Source organism: Mus caroli, unplaced genomic scaffold (genome assembly GCF_978045245.1).
Source record: "Mus caroli unplaced genomic scaffold, Mus_caroli_1 scaffold_7, whole genome shotgun sequence".
NCBI classification, from domain to species: domain Eukaryota; kingdom Metazoa; phylum Chordata; class Mammalia; order Rodentia; family Muridae; genus Mus; species Mus caroli.
Genome location: NW_028227262.1, coordinates 2,165,914 through 2,185,062, shown reverse-complemented (window position 1 = coordinate 2,185,062; position 19,149 = coordinate 2,165,914). Strand labels below are relative to the sequence as shown.

General features: G+C 42.6%; 1 long non-coding RNA gene across 2 annotated transcripts; it reads left to right on the top strand.

The window, feature by feature from the left end:
- The first annotated feature begins 142 nt into the window (after positions 1 to 142).
- LOC147003765 (uncharacterized) lies at positions 143 to 18,067 on the top strand. 2 transcript variants are annotated; one of them, XR_015047481.1, is made up of 5 exons: positions 143 to 278; positions 5,405 to 5,648; positions 10,042 to 10,249; positions 10,702 to 10,739; positions 17,009 to 18,067. It is a non-coding gene; the product is annotated as an uncharacterized LOC147003765 (long non-coding RNA). The 2 variants fall into 2 exon arrangements; XR_015047480.1 differs by lacking the exon at positions 17,009 to 18,067 and adding an exon at positions 12,858 to 13,498.
- Positions 18,068 to 19,149: the final 1,082 nt, after the last annotated feature.

The following is a 19,149-nucleotide window of genomic DNA, read 5'->3' as shown; positions in this document are numbered from 1 at the left end:
GCAGGAGGGTGAGGTGTGGGATCTGAGTGAAATTTCCACAGTAGGCATATCTGTAAGCTTTCCATGCCAGCCAATCACCTTGTTCCGGAACTTGAGGCTCCTCTAAATCAGCCTGCTTGGGAAGCTGTCAGTAGAAACTAAGCAAGGACAAGCAGAGAAGTTGACTTTACCAGGAGGAAGTATCCAGAAAGGAGCCAGCAGTTTTTGTTTCTGTATGATAAAAGCAGGTATCTACAAAGTGAAGATGGAGACCAGAGATTCAAGAATAAAGGAAGAAGGTGAGAAAGCATTGGGACATGAGGACTGAGGAGAGGAGGCAGCAGCAACAGAGCATCTGAAACTGGTGAAACGGGGAGTGTGCAAGTGCTGGCCTAGGGGTGGATCCTGCTGACATAAAAAGGAGAGAGGAGGTTAAGAACACACTCTTAGGTTATGGGGGGGGGGTGTTACCGTGCTTCCTACACTGTGTAGGATCTCTTAGGAGCTTAAATATAAGCCAGAGGGTCAAGGCACAGCAGCTCTGTGCCGAGGGTAAGAGCTGTGAGCAGATGGCATCACAGTCTACTGCAGAGGGCAGAGAGGAGAATGCATGGGGCAAGAAGGAATCTTGGAGGAAAACCAGAGAGTAAAAGAACCCAACGTATAACAAAAGCAAAGCTAGGGTGAAGACAGAGCAAAGAGATGTGGGCAGGGAAGTTGTTCCTTCATAAGGAAAAATAAGCCCACCAAGTGCCATTTGATAAGTATTTTGAATCCTAAGTATAAGTTGAGGCCACGGAAAGGCCATCAGTTCTGCAGCAGGAGGCCCTTCGAGGCTGTTGCTGGAGCTACCTGTTTGCTGGAAGTGAAGGAAGGAAAAGCTAGACCAAGGTGGATTGGAAAGAGAAATGAAGTAGCTTGGCTTAGTGGTGCAAGCCTTTAGTTCTAAAACTCAGGAGATAGAGGCAGGCACAGTCTCTGTGAGTTCCAGCCCAGCCTGTTCTACACAGCAAATTCCAGGACAGTCGGGGCTACATAGTTAGATCCTGTGTCATATACCAAGAATAAAACAAAAAGAGAAGAAAATAAAATAAAAGGAGAAAGGGGGAAAAAAAGAGGGAGGAAAATGGAGGAGACATGAAGGTGGGCAGCATCTGCTCTCTGCTGAGCCCAGAGACTGAAGAGGAGGACAGGTGCTTGCTTGACCCCCTCTCTGTTCTTCATCTTCTCTCCCCTCATTCCTGTTGCTCCTCTTCTCCATCTCCTTCGCTCCCCCTTTATCCCTCCTCTTCTGTCTGTCTCTTTAATGCTAGAAATTAATCATTTTAGACTAAGGAAAGGAGGGAGGGCCCTCTGCAGGGCTGTCTTGATTCGGCATGTTATAAATTTCTGCTTTGAGGGCTAGCTCTCTCCCTGCAGGTTTCCCAGGAGGACATTCTGTTCCTCAGGAGACCGGTGGCAATGCCCTACAGCAGGACTTGATCCCACCTACACAGAGTGCTGTGTAGAAACATGCTCTCTGGAAATCCAGAGAAGACCAAAATTGACAATCACTCAGCACAACCAAGTTCCTTTAGCTCCGTGTGGAAGGACATAATACCACTTACAGCATTTGTATGATGTTCTCTTTATGAGGTCCATTTGATAGCTCAAATATCACCAATATCAAAAGCCAGTCAGTGGCTCTGATTCTGTTCCGTGTTGAATGTGTTCTGGTATTGGGTAATCCTATGACAGTTATCTGCTGTGCCCCCTCCTCACTCTCCTTACAGATATAAGAATTACAGTGCCTATGAAACACTCAGTACAGACAGCTCCTGGGAAACTAGAATCTCTTCCAAATGTCACACTGGTGGTCCTCTTTGCTCGGATGATTGCTTCCCTCTGTACTGTCCCTTTAAGTGGGAATCTGATGTGTGTTTTGTGATAAGTCCTGCCAGCAATCCCAGGACATACCTAGCCTTTATAGAGAGAGAGTTTTAGCTGACTACATGTATTTTTGAGCCCCACCAAAATTAACTATTCTGATAACTGCCTTTTAAAAATATATGTAAAGCCTTGAACAAAGGCCTAGGAAGATGACCCAGCCAGCAAACCTCTTGCTGTGCAAGCATGAGGATCTGGACTCAGATATCTAGGGGGCTAAATACAAAACCCAGCCATGGCAGTATTCATTTCCCATCCCGGAGCTTGGGAGACAGAGACGGGAGGGTCCCTGGGTCTCTCTGGTCATCTAGTCTAGCCAGTTGATGAATTCTAGGTTCAGTGAGAGACTGCCTCAAAATACACATGGAGAGTGACTAAGGAAAGTACATAATGTTAACCTCTGCCCTATACACCAGGGCATGTGACCTGTACACACACACACACACACACACACACACACACACACCCCACCAAGGTAGAAGTTTAACCCTGGAAAAATGAGGACCACAGAATCACAATATGTGCTTCTGCCTTAAGCAAAATATATTTCCTAAATAGCTGAGAAAGTGAGATATCCATACACGAGCGACATAGAAAGCAGAAGGAAACAGCTGACTCCGCTGTGTAAAGGCATACAAATGTTGGAAGGAACAGAAAACCGAGATGAGTATCAGCAATGCTTAAAAATTATTTCTAGAGAATGCAGATTTGTAATAGATTTTAAGATAATAGAGATTCTATTTCCCAGGCTATGAATTTGTTCTCTACAGGCCAAATCGAGTCTACTTGTGTTCTGTTAACCTGGCAAGATGACATCCAAAGCTGGTGCCTGACTTGCTTCCTTTTCCTGTTGCCGGGACAGGTACCCGGCAAATACAGCTTGAGGAGGGGAGGTTTGTCTGGGCTTATGGTCTAAGAGCACAGTCAGTCAGGATGGAGGAGACCCGACAGTGGGAGCTGGAGGAGGCTGGTAGCTCACCCGCCTTTTCCTGCCTCGTTGCTGCCTGGTCTTCCTGATGTGGGCCACTTACGTATGCTGCTTGTCAAAAAAGAAACCAGCAGCCATATGGGTCTTCTGTATTTTATACATTAGGTTGTCTTTCATTTGTTGCTTCATTGTATTTAATTTACTAAATTGTCACAGATGGTTTTTATACTGCAAAGCTAATGTGGAAAAGTGGGGAAGGGTGTCCATCTTCTTTTAAGTCTGGTGGAAGAGGAAACATTTTTCCTCTCACGTGCCCAAGTTTCAGTTACCTTGTTGGAAAATGCTGACTGACAAGGGAGGGTCTGCACGGATTTAAAGTTGAGTGGAAGAGGAACAGACCATAGTTGACGTGTTGAAGAAGTCTCTGTGTGTTCTGCCTTGGAACGGCTCAAGAATTGGGGTTTCCTAAGAATTCCCTAAGAATTGGGAAGGCTTATGAAGACCAACATAGAGGGCAGAGCCTCTTCTAGCTGCTTCCCATCTACCTAAAAACATTAAACACTATAGGCGTGCTGACAGCATGCCAGCACACTTTTTGATGTCTGTGTTCCTGGAAATGTGTGAGACTCTTGGGTCCTGCTTTGGGTAGTGTTTGTGGGAAACACACTTCATATTGAACAGAGATTGAGGGTCTGTGCAGTCTGCATGCTGTGACACATACATGTGAGTTACAGTGCTCTGGTCTGTGGGATCACTGCATGCTGTGACACATACATGTGGGTGAGAGTGCTCTGGTCTGTGTAGTCTGCATGCTGTGGGGCATACATGTGGGTTAGAGTGCTCTGGTCTGTGCAGTCTGCATGCTGTGACACATACATGTGAGTTACAGTGCTTTGGTCTGTGGGATCACTGCATGCTGTGGGGCATACATGTGGGTGAGAGTGCTCTGGTCTGTGCAGTCTGCATGCTGTGGAGCATACATGTGGGTGAGAGTGCTCTGGTCTGTGCAGTCTGCATGCTGTGGGGCATACATGTGGGTTAGAGTGCTCTGGTCTGTGCAGTCTGCATGCTGTGGAGCATACATGTGAGTTAGAGTGCTCTGGTCTGTGCAGTCTGCATGCTGTGGGGCATACATACATGTTAGAGTAGTCTGCATGCTGTGACACATACATGTGGGGTGAGTGCACCTGGGAATTGCAGCAGAGCAAAGAAACATTTTCACTGAGTCTCGTAGCTGGTGAGAATTGAACCTGTTTCTGTGAAGGTGGGCCCCAAAGGCTCTCCAACCCCTGGGCTGCAGTGATATTGCTAGAGCCAAGTGAACTATGCTGTTTCCTTTAAAATTTTCCTCTAATGACAGTTTAAATTTGATGGAGGGCAGAAAAGTCCCGAGTCTGATTTTGCGCCTGACTTTTATATGGATCATCTTTCAGGATTTGAACAGCTGTCAAACAAAAGTTTTGGAGCATACAGAAAAGCATTTCAGAAAACCATATCAGAGTTGATGAGACTCATTGCCACTACACTGCAGGGCTTCTCTATGTGTATGGCAGTTCTTTCTCACATAGACATGGTGTATTCAGCACTTAGCATCAGACTCCCCTAGATGCTGTTCTTGCTTGTAATTGGGGTGTATGTCGGTGTGCCTGTGTGTGCATGCATGTGTGGAAGCCATGGTCCACCCTTGAGTATTGCTTTTCAAGAGTTATCAACTTTGCTTTTATGAGACCCTCAGAATCTTTCCCTAGGACCTGGGAGACTGGCAAGCTAGTGATCCCCACTTAAGAAGCCTCTCTTGGCCTCCCTGGCTATGAGGCATGGCTTTTTATGTGGGTGTTAGGAATCAAACTCTGGTCTTTATGCTTGGGAAACATTTAGTCTTAACTTATTATGTTATCTCCTCAGTCTGTAGATACTGATTTTAAGGCTTTTGAATAAGGACCAAGTTGTATAATGACAGTATGATTTTAAACAAAGAACTTGTGTGTTTTCTTTCTTCTACTCCAGTTGTAACTTTTCTAGTTGTTTTTGTTATTGACTAACCTCCAAGTAATTGGCTCATCTGATCTACAGGGGAAGACGGACACGTAATTAAATGGGAAAATCCATGTAAAAGAAAGCTTTGCAAATGATTGGGAAATTCTAAGATACCATCAAGTACTTTTTCAACAAAATTAACCTTCCCGAAGACATATATACATTTCTGCAAGATTATTGCCAGAGGCACAACAGAACTCTCCTCCCCACTCAGCCCCTGGGAGTGGCCCAGCATGCTGTAGACAGACAAGAGGACAGAGCTCTCTAGCCAGTCTTCCAAGAGAAGCATCTTCAGCTACTCAATGGGCCTAGATTGGTCTTCAATAGCCACAAAGCACAGACCTAGATTGTACAGAAATACTTGATTTTTAGCAGTTCATTACCCACCCACAAAACATTGAGTATGAATAGATCGCAGTCTGTGAAGTGCTTCAGGCAAAACCGACCCCCTGTGTGCGTTCTATCCTAACACAGATGACTCAAGCCACAGACTGGCAGGTGTGGCTTGAACTAATAGTGTCCAATTCTTTCCAGTTTAACAGATGTATTTCCAGTGGAAATTGTCTTTATTGTATTTGCATCGAGGAGCTAGCAAGCCTGCTCTGGTTACCAGCACCACGGACACTTGTAAAGCCTTGCAAGTTTTATTTCAAGTGAACAAAACTTTGGAGATAATTTTGTGTTTCTTCCCTCTCCTCCCAAATGTGCTGAGTCCATGCAGCTTGAGAACATCCTTTGCACATGGTCGCCACGTTGCCGAGTGCTGTAAATGCAGCAGGTGAGTTAATGAGCAAGCTGTAACCACAGCTGTGCACCCTCTTTGCTGTACATGTTTGGGTCAGACATTAACATGGGTTTACCATATTCCCTTTGTAGTTTAATTTCTTTTGTGATTATTGCTTTCATTAATGACGGTATAAAAATATCCCAAGGATGGAAAACAAATTGCAGCCCTGTATATACAACATTAGCATTAGGAAGCTCTCCACTAGTTTGCCTCCAGGTCGAAACTAAAAGTTAAAATCATTTCAGATAAAACACACAACAGGGAGACATTTATTTTGTCTTAAGGAAACACAGAGTGCATCTATATCCACATGGGGTTTGTTCTCATCACCTCGGACCCCAGCTTGTAACAAGCTAGGCATGAGGATGTGTGTGTTCACAGTGGTTCTGTGGCTCTCAGACTGGGCCTCCCTGGAGATGCCTGGAGGTGCCTGCCAGCATTGTCACCCTGCTGCTCCTAACAGCTCTCTGGAGAGCTGGCAGAATCCTGGATACTTTAGGAGGGAAAGGCAAAGGAAGGCATCCCAGCCCTATGCAAGGACCACCATGAACTTCATAGCAAGGCAGAGGGTTATGGGAATCCATTTACTAAGTGTTAAATTTGCAAAGATGTTTTCATTTCGTGTTTACTATCCCACCTATTAATGTGTATTTGCCTCTGACAGTTCATTCATTTTATAACCTGATAGCGAACAGGTTCGATTTAATGGTCATTTCTTAGTCACGGTGTTGAAATGGCTGCGATGTTTGCTTCTTAAACAAGACAGCTTTTTCTTTTTTCTTTCTCTCTTTCCTTCTTTCTTTCTTTCTTTTTTAAAAATCACTAACCTGTTTGTTCAGGAAGCAGTGCACATATATTTTCTGAAACCGGGCTTTAGAAACATAACACATTCATCGGACCCCGATAGAATATGCTTTGATTTTATTCAGAACCTTACATCATTTTAGCGCCTGCATAGATTCAGAGTTCTTTGAACCAAACCAAATGAGAGTCTCTTACCACACAGCTGTGTGTAGTTTGAGCAGCTTTTTGTAGCTGCTCAGAGGGCAGAAACATGATCCATTTCATCTCCTAAATATAAAATAAAGAAGAATAGTTGAACTTTCACAAATGAGTCAGTCTGCTGCTTATTTTCATAGGGTTATCATTTTAGTTAATTAAAAATTAGAAGCATCAATTTTCTTAAAATCAAAAGAATTACAGTCCTATATAAAACACATCTATCAAAATGTTGGTAAAGGTCTCTTACTTAGAGAGAGCCATGGTAGGTGGAAAAGATGGTTGGAACTGTTATATGAAAAATTACCTCCCAAAACGATAAGGTATTTGAATCACAAAGTAAAATTCCTCTTACTGCAGAGAAAGGGACTGTGGTAAATGTAAACACACAGAGATAATTTAAATAGTGTTTGTATTATTATTATTATTATTATTATTATTATTATTATTAATTATTCACGTGTGTGTCTGTGTGGAAGTATATACACATGAGTGCAGTGCCCACAGAGGCCAGAAGAGGGCGTTGGATCCCCTGGAGCTAGAGTTACAGGAGACTGTGAGCTGCCTAAAGTAGGTGCTGGCAGCTGGACTCCCATCCTTTGGAAGAGTGGCGAGGGTTCTTAGTCACTGAGGTGTCAGTCCAGCCTTCTCTTGTCTTACATGAAGAGCATAGAGAATAGTTAAGAAAAGTAAGACATGATTATTAAATAGTATCCTAACATGAAAAATTATTAAACAATGAGATGGTTAATAGCTGATTTAAAAATTAATAAAACCTTTATAGGTTTTTATTTTCTTCTTCAAGGTTACAATGCCAGCACCTAATTTGATTTAAAAAAAATGTATTATCTGAACAACTACTTAAAAACATTATTATACAGATTCAACCCTTCATGGTTAAGATTAACAATGCTGATTTTAATTTAAAAGTATGTCCCTAGTAAACTTTCATTAGTCTTTTAAAAAGAAAAGACACCCATGTTTCCACTACTTCCCCAGTTCTGGTAATCACTCACACAAATGAAAAAGTAATGTATGTTTTCCATACATGCATAAATTGTTCCACAAACATCTGGTAACGAAGCTTTGAAAGCTGCTAGATTCCAGCAGAGCCCAGGTGTTCGACGCAGCCACTCTAGAACTCAGCCATCACCCTCAGTCATTTGTTGTAACTTGTATTGGCATTTTTATGGTCGGGATGAGGGGCAGGGTGATGACATCATGCGCTGGTGTTATGAAGGTGCTGTGAATTCACTGTGAAAATCCCATCAATGAGTGATTGTTGCCGAAACCGACTTCATTGGTGGCCGCTGCGTTTTTGCCAAGCGAAACATCTGGGCACAAAGTTAGCAGTGGCACACCTTGTAAATAACTTAATTGAAATTAATTGCCAGAAGTTTGCAGCATGCATAGGCAGTCGTAAGCACTATTTCTTATTCTACTGAGGAAGGTTAGGCTGAAGGATCTGTGTTCATAGTTTTCATCGAAACAACCAAGGAGCAAAGCGGAGAATGTAGAAAACAGGTTGCAATGGAAGTGCCTTACAAAAATAAACACTTCACCAATGTGGGGGGGAAATACCCTATCTTTCAAGCCTCTCTCACTGAAAGATGTTTGCTTAAGAGAAACACCTTTAAGACTTATAAAACATTTTTTTAAAGTATGACATTTAAATATTAGCTAGAGACCTATATTTCCCCCAGAAAGCAGCATTATTTTGCACGTATTATCAATGTAGAAGGTTATGATAATGCAGATAAAATGTGAAGTCATGTATTCTAGACCCACATTTTGAAGCATTTAAGAGTGTTTTTTTTTTTAAAAAAAAACTAGGAGATTAGTCATGAAATACGCACTTTATTTTCTGCAGTTCATATTTTTGCTAATGTTTAGAATAATTTTTACAGTCCCTTGGGCCTCATAAATCCAGGGGAAAGTAATTTAAAAATTACTGAAGGGACACAGCAGTCAACACAAATAAGTTGACACCCACCCTTGCTGAGCCTTGAGGTGTGGTTCAATATGTGGTCCTGCCAATTATTGGCTTCTACCAATTCTCTTGGCTCTCACTATTTTTCAACTTTCCCCCCTTTTAAAGAAAAGCTATGCAAATCTAAACACATTTTAAAATCTTCGGTGTTGATATTATAAAAATTTCCCTCTTTATCTTCCTTGGATTTCATGCTTTTATATTTAATTCCATAATGAATTCTGTCTGAGGTCTCTATATAAATTAGGATTTAAATAATAAACATTCTAGTTGGGTTGTTATCCTGCCATTTAAATGAGGGGTGTAAGAAACCTGTTCTTCCTAGAGTGGGGGTGTTTTTACTTGATCTTTGTCTCCTGCTAGCTCACTGCAGGAAGATAACTTCAACTCCTTTATTCTGGTTCATTTTCAACAGTCCCTGAAATTCACAAGTGGGCTTTGGTATAACAGAGGACCAGGCTCTTACATAGAAAAGAGGGGGGAGGGGAGGGAGAAAGAGAGAGAGGGAGAGAGAGGGAGAGAGAAAGAGAGACAGGGAGAGGGAGAGAGGGAGAGGGAGAGGGAGAGGGAGAGGGAGAGGGAGAGGGAGAGGGAGAGGGAGAGGGAGAGGGAGAGGGAGAGGGAGAGGGAGAGGGAGAGGGAGAGGGAGAGGGAGAGGGAGAGGGAGATAGAAGCGATTTGGCTTCCTTTGCTCAAAAAGCAACAAAAATGCATTTTAAAATATGTCCCTAGTAGTCATGCGTGTGCCTTCCCAGCATGCATTTTGTCTTGGTATAGTAAGGAGTGCAATATAGAAGGGAAGAATGGATTCTATTTGGCTCTTGCTTTTGTTAGGAACACACAGAAAGTGTGGGCAAAGAACATCTTTAACGTATGGTTTTAATCTTAACATTGACTCCCCATGAGTTCCCCTGAGGATAATATTTTAATGGTATCAGATCAGATTAACACAGTGGAGACACAGAGGGAACAGCAAGCAGCCAGACCCATATGAAATCAATGACAGTTACTTTGTAATCAGGTTTCCATTTAACTGCTTTTAGTACCAATGAAATGTACTTATAACAAGAATATGTAAATCACTTGGGGTTCTACAGAGAAGAATATGATTTTATGATATATCCCAACTCTTACAGATCTCAATATTAATAAAATTAGATATGCATGTTAAAGCTGTATTAAAGCTGTAAAGAATCCGAGAAAAGAACAGGTGAGGACTTTGCTCATTGATCACAGAACTGACAGGCAATTCTGGAAGGTTGTGTGGAGGTGGCCCCAAGCAGCTCAGATATGGCAAACTGGATGAGGTTCAACAGCGGGAATGGCAATTCAAAGGCATCTCTCAAAAGAAAGTAACACTCAGTTTCAAATCACATGGTTTGGTTGTTTTTACAGTGCCAGGGATTGAACTCAGGACCATCTGCATGCCAGTCAAGTGTTCTACGACTGAGCCATATCCTTAGCTTAACCCTTGTTACAATGTAGCATTTTTCCTTGCTGATCTTCACACCATGAAGTAGATAGAGACACAGCTCCTGCAGAATGTCAAGGAGTTCCAGTAACGTGTAACGTGGGGATGGTCACGTGAAGACTGGGGTATCAGGTAATTGCTATAGCAAACGCTGATGAAAGTCTCTTAGTTACTTTATGCAGGTGATGCAGGTTGCCTTGAACTCTTCTTTGTCCTCCTACTTTAGGCTTCTCAGAGCCAGGATTGTAGGTACGCACCATCTTGTTAATTTAGAAGCTCTTTTAAGACTCTAACCCTGCTACCAGGATTTAGGGATACAAAGGAGAATGGTTACTGCTTTGCCCCATTTAATTAATTACATTTAGTTAATTCTCATAATAATTGTGAGTTAGGGACAGAACATTTCATTTATATTAGGTACATTTTCTTTTCTTTTTTTCTTTTCTTTTTTTTTTTAACTTGCGATTGGTGAGCAGGGGGAGCGGGGGAGGGGATAGAGGGTTTTCAGAGGGGAAACCAGGAAAGGGGATAACATTTGAAATGTAAATAAAGAAAATATCTAATAAAAATACATTTTCTTTTAGATGATAATAAAGGACAAAACCCACCAGGGGCCTTTAAGGTGAGTGGACTTTGTCTCTCTAGTGTGTGTTTGTTAACTGCATTTATTCACTGTGTCAGAATTCAATCAGTGGTATACAGGATTCATATACTTGCTTGGAATAATAATAAAACAAAACTTACATGAATTGAAAGGCATCAGGGATATATTTAATATCTGTTTAAAACTTGCCTCTTTCCCAGCCTTTCCTACCTTCCCCAAACTCCCCGTGTTCCAGAAGATTCCGCGCATCCTTTCAGCAGTGCTCTGTGGATGACTACTCGCTGTGGAGCCAAGCTCTTATGCCTTATGACTCTATGGCTATTTTTTCCCTGTGAACACTTTCTCTCTCTCCTGATGTGGCTCCTGGGATCCCATACTCTCCTGGTTCTAATTATCAGGCTGCTTTTTCTCAGCCTCCTCTGCTAACTCTTCCTGCTTCAACCACTTAAACGTTGGCACCTTCTCTGTTGTAGCCCCAACCCCCCCTCTCTCTGTCTCTCTCTCTGTCTCTCTCTGTGTCTCTCTCTCTCTGTCTCTCTCTCTCTCTGTTTCTCTCTCTCTCTCTGTTTTTCTCTCTCTCTCTCTGTTTCTCTCTCTCTCTCTCTCTCTCTCTCTCTTCCTTCTTCATGGGGAATTTGATTCAGATTTTTTTCAGTCCGGTCCACCGATGATTCCCAGATCCATGTCTCCATCTCCCAAACCCGAGTTCCCATCCAGATTTTGAACCATTTGCTTGGCATTTTTGCAGTTTCCTGACAGATACCTCAAAGTCTTTGCCAACATAAAATTATTTTTTTGTACTCCAGAAGTCTGATTTTTCTCCTTTGTGTCTGTAGTGTTTTGGGCAAGAATGACCCCATAGGCTGATATATTCGGATGTTTAAATGGAACTGTTTGGAAAGGATTGGGTGTGGCCTTGTAAGAGGAGATGTGTCGTTGGGGGTGGACTCCAGGGTCCCAAAAGCCAGGCTCAGTCTCACTCTGTCTCTACATCCACTTCTCAGATCAGATGTGAGTTCTCTGCTACTTCTCATCATGCCTCCCTGTCACCGAGCTCCCAGCCATGATGGCCAGTCATGGACTAATACTGTGAAACTGTAAGCAAGCAGCCAGTTTAACACTTTCTTTTATAAGTGGTCTTGGTCATGTCTCCTCACAGCAATATGGCATGTCAGGAATCCATCCTTAATCCAGTTGTCTAACATAGGTGGATTTTTGTGATGTATTAGGCGTGAAGGCAAGTGCTCTACCTGGGGAGTTGCATCCCTAGCCCCTAGATATGGCTAACCACTCTTCTGTCCTTTCTCTTCAACCCACATGCAAATAAAACACCATTTTTTCTAGTAGCAACTACTTCACAAGTCCTCAAATCAATCTCTCTCTCTTTTTCTCAACTCCAAGGACATAGAGCTAGTTCAAACTTTGATGACCTTTTTCTTCCCTAAAATATTTTATAGCTCCAATGTAAATCCCTCACCTAAGATCTGAGCTGCCACTCTTGCTCTTTGTGTTCCGTTGCTGAAGCCAACCCACTGTCACCCATGCTGGACACCATGCCATCTCACGGCTCTTTGAGTTGACTAAATAACTTGATGCTACACAAAGGAAATATAGAAATTTTCCTTTGTCTTCAACATTTGAATCTTTTTTTTTAATTTAGAGAATACTTTATTAGTTTTTGTAATCAAACCCACGTAGATAAGACCTTACATATTTAATACAGTGCGTTACCCCTGTACAAATGGAAAAAAAATTAAGTTCAACATTTCTAGACCAATATGGCTGTTAATTTCTATACAATGCCAACTCAACACAGTAAACTGGGATACGTTTTTCCAAAGTTGACAGCACAGCTAAAGTTTTCAAAAAATTCAAATTATATATATATATATATATATATATTTATATTTATATTTATATAAAAAGACCAATAATAGCAATATGCTATGCATCAATAGCAGCAATAGCTTTTCCAGGTTCTGCAGTCATTTTTACAAAATTGTAGAGACATCCAGCATACTCTATTAAAAAAAAAAAAAAAGTAAAAAAACAAAACCCCAGAAAACAGCACAGTTCTGTTACTCTTGTGGTACCTGGCACCATTTTTTTGTTTCTGGTTTTTTTTTTTTTAATTAGCTTCTCAATCATCATCTGGAAAGAAAACATTCTGAGCAACATCATTAAAGCCAGCTCTGATAAAGCACGACCACTACTGCGTATCATAAAGCAGGTACAAGCTATTTTACATCCACAGAGGTATGATACAGTGCTGTCCTACATCTATAATACTAGAGGAGACAATTTAAAAGGCATTATTTGAGACTTGATTCTACATTTCCAGCAGAGGGCCCAAAGGATGGTGTGACACTGCTCTGTAAAGAAACACTCTTAGATAGGATTTCCTTTCACTAGCGGCACAGTTCTAAGGATTCGTTCTCTCCATGAATGTCAGCTAAAAACCGTCATTAAAAAATGAACTATTCCTAAAACAAAACCGTATACCCACTGGATTCCTATGAAGATGACCGAGTGAGACAAGCTAGACCGCACCTTACCAACACGTTATCAAATGTTATGTTTAAATGGTGAGACCTCCAAGGAAGGAGATGCCAAGTAGTGCTTCAAAGCTTCAGACCACAAACACAGCATCATTTTAAATAGAAGCAGAAGCTATATGTTGCTCATCTGAGTATGTTCAAGGATGCTGACATCAATATTCAATCATCTGCTCACTCATCCAGGAAGAAGGGGAGATCAGTTACTACTGTACTTTATTGTGTTCAACCAAATCACCATGTTTCAAAAATAGCAAGTTGCCGTAATAAAAGATAAGGCTCCTCTATCCAGCACCAGTTAGCATCATTTTACTTTCAAGCTTAGAAATGCCATAGACACATCCAAAGAAAGAACAAAAACAGAATAAGAAGGGATAGTAAACAGAACTAGGCAGGGACCCTTCTAGTGAGGCTTGAGGGTCTGGGCATGATGTAGGTGTACGTGGATCAGATCTCTGGCTGGAACTGGTGAGAAGTCTTTTGTGGTACCTGGCTTGTTCACTGTAGCCAATTGTGACCAGCCTTCTTTCTGCACCACCTGCAAGCCTTTTAACTTAGCATACAGATTATTATTACAACAACATGTAGGTTTAAACACATCATTTAAGACAGTTCATGGGTATGGGGAAGGAGCACCAAGTCTGCACCAGTCTCTTTTAGAATTCTATTCATCCTTTTTACCTGTCCAGAGCTTTGGAGCCTGTATGCACAATGTAACTTCTAATCAATCCCCAATATCTTGGCCAGTCCCTGATTTACCTGGGAAACAAAGACAGGTCCATTATTGGACCTGATTACCTTGGGTATCCCAAACCTCGGGAAGATTTCTTCTAGGATCTTCTTGGCTATCACATTGGCTGTCTCAATCCTTCAACCGCGAGGTTACTGCCATCCATGTACCAGCTCGAACTCTCAGCCCAAGTCTGATCTGATCCTTCAGATCATTTTGAGTACCAGTTTCTTCTGCCAGAACGTCAGCGCAGTGATGAGAAGATGAAGTCTCGGGCAGTAGGGTAGCAAGATTGAGGACAGCAGGTGGAGCGAAGGTCACTCATTCAGTCAACAAAAAGCTCTGATAATGTGTCGCAGGAACATTGGTCGTCATCCATCAGTCAGGAGGCTTTTAGATAATGCTTTCAAGAGTCTTTCAGGCAAGAAAACCACCCTCTGGCAGCAGGGTCTAACTTCTTGGATAGGTAAGCCACTGGCCCTTTTCAAGGTCCCAAAGTCTGAGTAAGGACTCCTCTGGCGGCCCCTGATCTCTCTTTCACATAAAGAGTGAAAGGCTTGGTTAGGTCAGGCAAAGGCTGGCCATAAGTAAGGCCTTTTTAATTTCTTTAAAGGCTTTCTGGTGATCTGGGGTCCACACAAACACTTCCCCTTAGGGGGTACAACGGGGCAGCTAAGATCGCCAATCCAGGTATCCAGAGACTGCCGAAATCAGTGGTGCCCAAGAATTTTCTTACTTGCCTTGGTGTAGTTACAGTCTTTTTCTGGCTTCTTTTAGCTACTATTTCCCACCTCGAAGGGTGTATCTCAAATAAGTAACTTCAGTCTGACACAGCTGAGCCTTTTTAGCTGAGGCTCAGTCTTCTGTTGCCCAGTTTTCCTGTCTTTTTCTTTCTCTCCTATCACTGTGGCCAAGATTCTAGTCAAATTTCTCTCTTGTCTACGATCCCTTTTGTCTTCTCTTTCTTCTGCCTCTCACCTCTCGCCTCTTGACACACACTCTCTCTCTCTCTCTCTCTCTCTCTCTCTCTCTCTCTCTCTCTCTCTCTCTCTCGTAATATGCCTTCTCTGCCTCTTACTTACTGGTGCTACTCTAAATATTTCTCATTCGGGGTATCTCTCTCATCTCAGACCTCTCTAATCTCTTTCATCTCTATTTTCACTGTTATCTATCTCTCCTGAGTCTGCTGAAGCTTTGCTCTTCCTTACAGTCTAAGCTCACCTTTTTCTAGACCTCTATACACATTTGTCAGAGCCTGGTGATTAGACTCATAGGTGCTCCTTACCTGGGACAGAAGTTAAGTGGACAGATGTCTCCCTTGCTGGTTAGCAGCTTAGGGCGGGGCCACCCTAGAAGAGAAAACATGTGGGGCAGGGAAGGGAAGGCAGCTCTCACAGCTGGCTACACCGGGCCAACTGGGGGGTGGGGAAGGTTGCATAGGCAGTGACTCTAGTTGGCCCCTCCCCAGCTGCAGCAGGCATCACCAGCCACTCTAGGGAGCCAGGCAGGACGGCGCAGGGGGGGCCCCCACGCGGGCCTTGCCCCTCTTTCTTTTCTTGCCCGTCCCACAGGCGGTGAAATGCGTGGTGGTGGTAGGGTGGACATCCTGGGGAAACCTCTGAATCCGTGTTCCCCCCTGGGCCACGGTTTCCCACGTGGAGCTTCACCTCAGCCAGTGCACAGCTGCCACTGAAGCCGGAAGTTCTCAGTCCGGCCTTCTGGCTGCGTGCGGCCAGGGATGTGAGCTGAGTTGTTGTTCTTAACTATCACTGACAAATTCTGTCCTAACGTCAGTCCAAGTCCACAGTCGGCACCACACTCACAGTCTGTCCCATGATGAAAACCACAAACACAAACAAGACAGCAACAGAGAAGAAAAAAAAAAAAAACACCAGTATCTAAGCACACTCGTTCCTCACTCTGCCAGATGACAGTCAGACCTTTCTGACTGTCCCTCACCCTTGGAACATCTTCCAGGGGTGGCAGCTTGTGGGGCCTCTGCACGTCTCCCTCCTGCGGCTACTGGGTCCTTACAGCCCACAGTGGCAGCTGCCAGAATATAGAATACCAGAACTGGGGACCCAGGCAGTGGGACTTGAACCCACAATCTCAGAACTGTCTCAGAACTATAAAACCAAGGCATGAGGTGGGACTTGAACCCACGATCTCAAAACTGTAAGACCAAGGCACAAGGTGGGACTTGAACCCACAATCTCAGAATTGTAAACCAAGACACAAATTCACAATCTCAGAACTGTAAACCAAGACACAAATTCACAATCTCAGAACTGAAAAACCAAGACACAAATTCAGTGGTGCCACACTTAGACAACAGACAACATGTAAGACGCACACAAACAAACGTACCTCCAAGTGGTCTTTTGGGGTTCCTGGGTGTCACGCAGATCTCGGTGGGACCTCCAAATGAAAGAACCTAGTGGGGAAACCCCCACTCAATTCCCAATTTGGCGTGCACCCAAGAATCACAAACAGAACAGAACGCCTTGATGTAAAAACATGAGTAGTTTAATGGCAGAGCTCCGGGTAGAAACGTATCTCACGCAGGAGACAGTGGATTTGACCACATTTGAATCTTCTAATAAATCTAGTCATTAGCATTTTCATTTCATTAGCTTGTCTCAGACACTGGGTCCTTTGGCTTACAAATGTATGTGGTTTTGCACTCAGAAATAGAAGCACCTGTGTGTGGGGTGTATGTGTGTAAAATATATTGGATCCAGACCAGAGATATTTATCAATTGTTCATGACTATCAAGAAACAAGTAATTCTTATGTGATAAATCTGAATTCTTTAAGAACACAAATCAGCTTAAAAACAAAATAATTTTAAAAAGATTTCAACAGAAAGATCGAAGCTTTGTCAATGCAATGTCTGAAGCAAAATCAAACAAGGGTCTCACAGCACAGTGGAAATCTAACAGACTTCATCATGGTCATCTCCAGAAATAACGACTTAGGTTGCATAACTGTTCCTTTGGCAGCATCTCTGCTCCTTGTCATGGGCTCCAGGCAGAGGAGCATCTAAGAGCTACCTCCAGTCCTACCTAAGAAGATTCTGCTGATGAGCTTTCCAGGGCTTTCCATGAAGGAGGGAGTGTTGGCATTTGGAGGCCACCACAGACTGTCAAAGGAGCAAACTGAGACCCTCAGAGGAGTTCATGGGCACCCCGAATGGCTCTAATAGGCTCATTCATTTGAATGCTTAGTCATCAGGAAGTGACCCCACTTGAATGGGATTAGGTGTGGCCTTGTTGGAGGAAGTGTGCCACTGGGGATAGGTTTGGGGCTGTTGAAAGCATCTCTTTCTGCTGCTTTCAGATTCAGAGTAGAACTTTCAGCTGCTTCCCCACCTCCATGTCTCCCAGTAGTAAGCTGCCATGATTGCTGCCATGATTCCTGCCATGACGACAGTGGACTAAACCTCTGAAACTGTACAACGTACGCAAGCCCAAATTAAATGTTTTCCTTTATAAGAGTTGCCATGGTCATGGTGTCCATTCACAGCAATGGAACAGTGACTAAGTCATAAACCCTTTGACCTTTGTTTGGTCTTCCAATAGCTACATAAGCTTATAATTATGGTATCAGACTCTTCATACCCTGAGTGCTTTTAATACCTTCTGTTCTCCAAGCAGATCCCTCGTGGCTCTAACACAGAAATTATATTTAATAAGATTCAGCATCCAACATTAAAAACAAAACTCACAATACATTAGGGTATATACTTTTCAAACATGGCAGTATGATTTACACCTGGTTTCCACCATGTTTAATAGTGAAACTTTGAAGACAGTCCATCAAAGGCCAGAAGTATGTTATTCAGTATTATGTACTTCTATAATCTTTAGTCTATGAATAATAAAATATAATTACAAAACCAGAAGGGAACACAATATCCAGTATTGTCATTTGTTATTTCTTATTTTACTTCAAAAACCATAAATGAGTTAAAGATAAACTTGTGGCTTTTCCCCAAGTTGAAAAAAAAATACTCTTAAAACATTTGCAATAGTAAGACATGCTGTCTATTCAGTTGTGAAACTTAATGAATATGTATGGATGAAGAATCCGATAAAACATAAACAGAAAAGTTTCTGAATGGATGGAAAAATGCACCACAACCTTAGATGCTGAAGAATCAGAATTACAGAAGTATGGAGACCTTACATTGCTTCACACATTTGATTATTGTTTAAATGAAAGCACTGATGGTAACTTCCAAAGGCTGATAAAACAACTGTGAGATGCATGAAAAAGTAATGAGCAAAACTAAATCATTCATGGAAAAATATCTGTACAGAATTCACCCAGTACTGTTATAAGATTATAATAAAATTGTGACACTATACCTTCCCCTTCTCCTCCCCCTCCCCCCTTCAAGCATTGGAGGTCTGAAGACTTGATGTTAAAATGGCAATAGTACACAGCCATCAGTCAGGGTGTTGGGATTAGGATGTAAAACATTCCCTTGTGTTAGTTGCTGTGATAAAACACCATGGCCAAAAGTGACTGATGGACAGAGTTTATTTTCACTGACAGTTGTAGGGGGAGAATCCTCATGATGAGGGAGACAGTTGTAGAGGGAGAGTCTACATGGTGACAGTAGCAGTAGCTGGGACAGCAGCTGGATCATGAAGCTAAGAGTCCTTCCACCACCACAAGCATGAAGTAAAGAGAGGAACTGGAAGTAGGGTGAGCCTATAAACTCTCAAAACCTATCACCTGATGTACTTCCTTCTGCAAGGCCACACATAAACCCCCTCCTCCCAACTGCACCACTAATCAGGGACAATATATTCATATGCCCAAGCCTATGTGGCTACCACTGCCATATCCCTGTCATATGCTGGAACACTTAGTCCTTAGCTAGGAATACAGTTTTGGGAGGTGCCAGAATTTTTGAGGTTTATAGTTCTTCTAGTCTGGTTATCTAGGTCAAAATCTACCAAGATACAAGGTATACTACAAACTCCTGTTACCATGAACACAGCCCAAGATAGCATGCATTCCCCGTTGTATCCCAAATTATGAATCAGAATAATGTTCTGTGAAATTATTTTAAAAAATCCACTCTGTTGCTGGCAACTCTCCAGCAATGGTGGTCCTCCCGCCCCCATGGCTA